Source organism: Miscanthus floridulus, chromosome 19, assembly GCF_019320115.1.
Source record: "Miscanthus floridulus cultivar M001 chromosome 19, ASM1932011v1, whole genome shotgun sequence".
Lineage (NCBI taxonomy): Eukaryota > Viridiplantae > Streptophyta > Magnoliopsida > Poales > Poaceae > Miscanthus > Miscanthus floridulus.
The window spans coordinates 32,095,665-32,101,693 of record NC_089598.1 but is presented as its reverse complement, the minus strand read 5'-3'; positions in this window follow the sequence as shown (position 1 = coordinate 32,101,693).

The window sequence follows — 6,029 nt, the reverse complement described above, 5'->3', positions numbered from 1 at the left end:
ATAAACCCCATATCCATGCAACAAGACATTCTGGAAAGCTTATGAAATTTTCTACAACTCATCTTTAATCATCTTAGCATGATTCTCAAGTTAACTAAGTCAAATATACCCATTTATAGAAACTGGTCCACAATTGACAGAGAGCAGCCATTTCTGAAACCCAACTTTAAACAGGCATAACTCACAAACCACAATGTCAAATACCACCAAATTTTAACAGAAGCTAGATACATGAATTATCTACAACTTTTGTATAAACAAGTTTCACAACAAAGCATATTATCATGAAGAACTTTGCTAAGTTCCTAGATCTGTCCATAAACCACATCGACAAGAAAATAATTATTAACTTATGTTACAAACACATAATTGGGCAAAACCAACTTTACCAACATTTCACACATGACTAAAGAACACCAAAAAGCATGGTGCTCACCTCTAAATAAATTTTCTTAAAGCATTTCTTAATTTATTTAGACATCAAGGTGTATTTATGAACATATACAAAAAGTGCACAATAAATTCTACAAAAATTACAGTAGCTCACATATCCTCTCAATAGTCTATTGTATAAATTTCATACCATTTGCATAAGTATAGCTACCTCTATGAAAAAGACAATTTGCTATTGCAAGAAATCATGTGAGAGCGAGATAAACCAAAAACTCACTCATACTTCATCCAATACTCATGAACTTTTTACCACACATCAACTATCACATGAGTAGCATGCCAAAAAAATTTCACTTCATTTGGAGCCCTAGATCTGCAGTTATGGAAAATAATAAATTCAACTAGCATTACAACCTTACTGCACAAATCTATTTTTGCAGCTAAAACTTTAAACTAAAACATACCATATTATAGATCTACTGCATAGAAAATTTCACAAGGATTCCAAAAAGTCCTTATTTGCTATTTTACGAATTTCCTATGAATTACTATGAATTTTCAAGGTTCCAGCCGATTTCAAAGCAAACATGTCCAAAAGGCACTATTCACATGAGTCTGCGGTTCACAGAAAAGCCCCTCACAATTCTTGAATTCGAAGCCGAAGTCCTTGGTCGCGATTTGAAGAACAAAGGACGCCGGAGAAGCTCAATTTTCGGTCGGGTGATGCTCGCAGGCGGCAAAGGAGAGGTGCTGGACCAAGCAAGGACCTGTGCACACCCGTGTGTGGACGAATTGTTGCCGGAGATGGCCGATGAAGGGCTGCCCACGTGCACCGGTGATCTACAGCGGCGGACATGGCGGCAGGCTGCGTTCCGACGTGTCCTGTGGACAAGACGAGCAACCGGTTCGCTTGTGAGCATCACGGCATAGATGTAAGCGCAAAACAAGAGAGAGAAATGAGTGAGAGCAGCCGGAGTAGGCCGGCCACGGCGGAGGTGAGCTCGATGGCCATGACGGATGGCCGCGGCGTGAACGACGGGCGCAGCCATTCCGGTGGCTACAGAGCATGAAAGGTTTAACCGGTAAGCTTCTAAGCATCAACAAGGTACAAGGAACATAGAACCAGCCTTGGAAGGGGAAGAGAGCTACTGGAGCGTGCTGGCCACGGTGAAGCGAGGCTCGGCGAAGCTGTGGCCGGCAGTGAAGGAGACGACATCGTGCGGCGGCTTCCGGTGAAATTAGGTGGCAAGGGTGGGTCGGCTAGGTCCGTTAGGTGATTGCGGAACTGGTGGTAAGTGCAATTGGATAGAGAGCGAGCGAAGATGGTGAATTGCGTCGGCGAGCGCTGCTTGGCTAAGACGATGGCAGAGAGAAAGAACGAGTTCGATGACGGCCGTCGAGCCAGTCCAGGAGAGAAGTATGGCTTGGCAACCAGGCTAGGGGCGTGGCGAAGCCGACCAACCTATCGCCTGCTCGGCATGGCACGAGAAGGTGCCGAGAGGACACGGCGACGGTGAGGAACGGAGAGGAGAAGCTCACGGCAGGTTACTGTTCATCGAATTCACAGAATTGCCACTCGCTTTGAATCCCAATTTACTCCCAAATTTATGTGGCAACTCAAAAATCTCCAAAAATAAAAGTTGTTCCAAATTCAAAGTTCTACAACTTTACTTTTATAACCACCCCCTAATTCGGTCTACATTTTGAAATGCAAATTTGAATTCAAATAGGGGACATTTAAAGAATTTCGCCTTTTCAAATTACTTCAATTTTTTCATAACATCTTTGAAAACTCCAAAAACAAACTTTGTACAACTTGACAAGCTCTACACTTTTGCTTTTAGGCTCAATCCCAAAATATGCTTAGATTTTGAATTGGGTTACCCAGGGTAAACTTAAATGCTGGAAATTCGGGTTTTCGGAAATCCAATTAAACACAAATGTTTTGAAATTGTTTCATCCATACAAGTCAACACATATCATAAAACAAGGTCCACACCAAGCATTGCAACAAAAATTATAAAACTTTTACTAAGGAAGGATTTGACTTGTTTAAAAGATTCCCACATCAAGATTCACAAAGTTTCCTAATCATTATTATTAACATTATTTCAGGTAATATATATAAAACACTCCATAAAATAACATTTGCATACTAGAATATAAACATGAAATACACTCATGAGTTGATGCGTGATGATTATGCATAATGATGACATGATCACCTTCTTAATTATTTTTCTAACATCTAGGATGTTACAGGCACAAGAACCAAAGCGCCACCGCACGTAGGCGGCCCTTCGCTTCCCCAGGCGGGACATGGAAAAACCCAAAAACGGGATCTCCATCAGGAGAGACCATCGGGCTTCCTAAAAGTCGATCGAACGGTTCAGGAAAAAACACCGAGGGACAGGTAAGGAGCAAAGGGACGCCCCCTATAGGCCATGCCGACTCCATCACAAACGACGAGCATGGGCCCTGGTCGAACATTTCTGACTAGAGCTCTTCAAACCCCGTCACTCGAGTCATCAAGGTAACACTACCGACCCACGCTATTTCTTTATAAATCATTTCATACATCCATACGCACATTCATTCCATACATCCGTGCCCCCAGACGATTCGGGCCCTGAACCACCCGAGGGCTCGGGAACTAAGCATCGCACATGCAGTGAAATGCAACACAAACGCTCCGTGTTGCGTCATGAAGCGGCAGTTACCTCATTCGACATGAGCAACGACCGACCGGGGTTCGAAGGCTAGCCCATGAAGGGCTCGAGGCTGCCCCACGTCAAATAGAGCCAGGTGAGAAAAACGCAGATGAGCCCCGTGCGACCGTCGCCCGGTCTGCCCCAAAGCAGACAGGGTCATCTCAACCTTCTCGTTCGATCCTGAAAATCTTGCCAAGCCCACAGAATCACATCACTCGAGGGAGGCCATTCAGGCCACCCGGGAGGGTCGTCAGTCTCTGGAACGACCCAGGCATCTGTCGGGTTGCAGGTAAAGGAGCAGTGGAATGTCACAAGAGGGCTATGCCGACCCCATCATGAACAACAGACCGGATTCCACTCGATCATACCCATTAGCGAACTCACCGAGCGTGTCACTCGAGCCTGAGCGATCGGGACAAGGGACAAAACTTAGCCCCTCCATGTTGTGAGAAACTAAGGACGGGGTAACGCACACAACTCAAAACCGACCCTTACCAAAGCCCCACGGGGCTCAAAGGCTCAAGACATTAAAAAAAACTGGGTCTACGACCTGAAACTCGCCCCATCCGGCTACGCTTCAACTGCCACACCAAACGCCTGGGTCTGCGACCCCTAAACTCACCCCATCAGGATCCACGAGCCCCGGCTTGCCCGATCCCTAAACTAACTCACTAAACTGCCTCGGCTGCACTGAGGCCAGGATCCACGACACCAACTCACCCGGTCCCACGGCGTGCACCGACGCCAGGACCTGCGAGCTCCATCTCATCCGACCCCTAAAACTAACTACCTCGTCCGATCCCATGGTGCACACCAACGCTAGAATCCACGAGCTCTGCCTCGCCCGATCCCAAATCTAAAAAAGCCTTGGCTATGTAATGACGCCTTGGTTGACAACTTCATCTCGACTAAAAAACACGCACACATGCCCGCTGACAAACACCCCGTAGATGATTCTGCTCGAATCGACCGGGGACTCGGGGCTACACCCACGGGTGCGCTCATGCGCACCTACTAATGAAACGAAAATCTCCCCGCTGGCAACACGAAAAAACCCCTAAGCAATTCTACCCGAATCGCCTAGGGGCTCGAGGGCTACCACCCGAGGGTTGCGCCTCGTGCGCACCCACCGTCAAGACAAAAGAATCCCCAAATGATTCTGCCCCGAATTGTCCGAGGGCTCGGGGGCTCCTGTCGGGTTCATAAACTCAGGGTCCCTCATGTATCGGCTTCCCAATGAAGGCTCAGCCCAAGCAAATAACGCACAACTCATGGGCCGGCCCAAGTATCTAGACAACATGCTAGAAGGGCGATCCAATCACCAACCAGAAGGTCTGGACGAGGAGGAGCGACGCCCATTTTCCGACTTCGGCCCACCTCCCCGACCGGAGGGCTCACTTTGGTCTCTAGCCCACCTTCGGATGCCCTCTTCGATCGGAAGGCCTAGCCAAAAGCACTACTTCTGACTCTGACCTGCGTCTCCGACCAGGGATACGCCAAAACCCTACTCACAGCTCATCTCTGACTGGCGCAATCAGAACTGACTGGGACCAACCAATCAGGGATGCCCCGCTCGAAAAGGACCGGGGAATGAAGGAGAAAGCAAGGCAGGGTGCACAAGTCAAACCATGATACTAGGGACTATACCCTGTACACCTACAGAAAATAGTACTCTACAAACCTCCCCTAACACAAACAGTGTTGTAGGCGTCGACATTTTCCCTATAGTATTATGGGCGCCATTAACTCCCATACGGTAAGGCTCCTCCTACATGCCTCTGAGCATCGACAGTGTTGTGTGCGTCAGCATTTACCATACTGAGTGAATATGGTGGAACTCATCACATGCCTCTAGGCATCAATAATATAGTAGGTACCGACATCTGCCATACCCGAATAAAACGACGCAACCTCCCATATGCATCCGACATTCAACAGTGTTGTGGGCGCCTACCATCATCCTGTACCCGCCAGCGTGGGCAGCAAGGCTCAGAAGCATACGTACTCTCTCTCCCCCTCACTTATAAGGCCATCCTCTTCATCTATAAAAGGGGATGCGCTCTCTCCTAATATCCAGGTGATTCCAAATTCATTAGATCGACCAAGTTCACTAGTTCACAACCACAGAACCGCCAGGTTCGAACCTCAAGCACACGCTTGACCACTTAGCTCATAGCGGAGCTCCTGTCGCTCTCGGTCCTTCCGACTAGAGTCTGTCTGGACCTCTTGTACCCCCATCTTTCTTCTTCTCATTTGTAACCCCACTGCAAACTTCGAGCACCTGGGCTCGGGAATAAAGTCATCAACCGACTCAATCTAGACGTAGGGCATGTTGCCTGAACCAGTATAAACCCTGTGTCATTGAGTGCTAGACCACCTCCGATCACAACATATGGCAAAACTATAAATATTTACTTGTTGGTCACTTTCTGCACAGACATGACCTTTGCACAGTTTGGCCGATCTCCTTGCCGTCTTGTGGTCAGTCGTCTCTAACCTAGCGACGAGATCCCCCTCATGTGACCTCGACACCCTGCCACGGGAGGAAGCCCTCCAGCGTGTCGCTGGAGTCCCCCGTGTTCCAAACCAACGTCCTCTTCTAGGGCACCCATGATGAGGTCACCAACACCGGCCTAGACATGCCCCCGCTACCCGTCGCCAGCACCAGTGCCACCACCGTGAGCTCCTCGGCCTTCGGGCGTAGGAAGGAGAATCTGGTCATCGACATCTCGATGCGCCCTGTGGCCCTGAGAACTCCGCCCATGAACTCCCCGCTGCCGACGAGTTAGATGCCTGGGGCCATCGATAGGATGTGGTCCTCGATCTCAGCCAGGTTGCGGTCGCTACGCCAGCTGCTGAGCAAAGGCAAGCAGGCCGTGGTCGGCACCTCCTACAGCCCGCGCGACGCCGTTGACATCGAGCAGG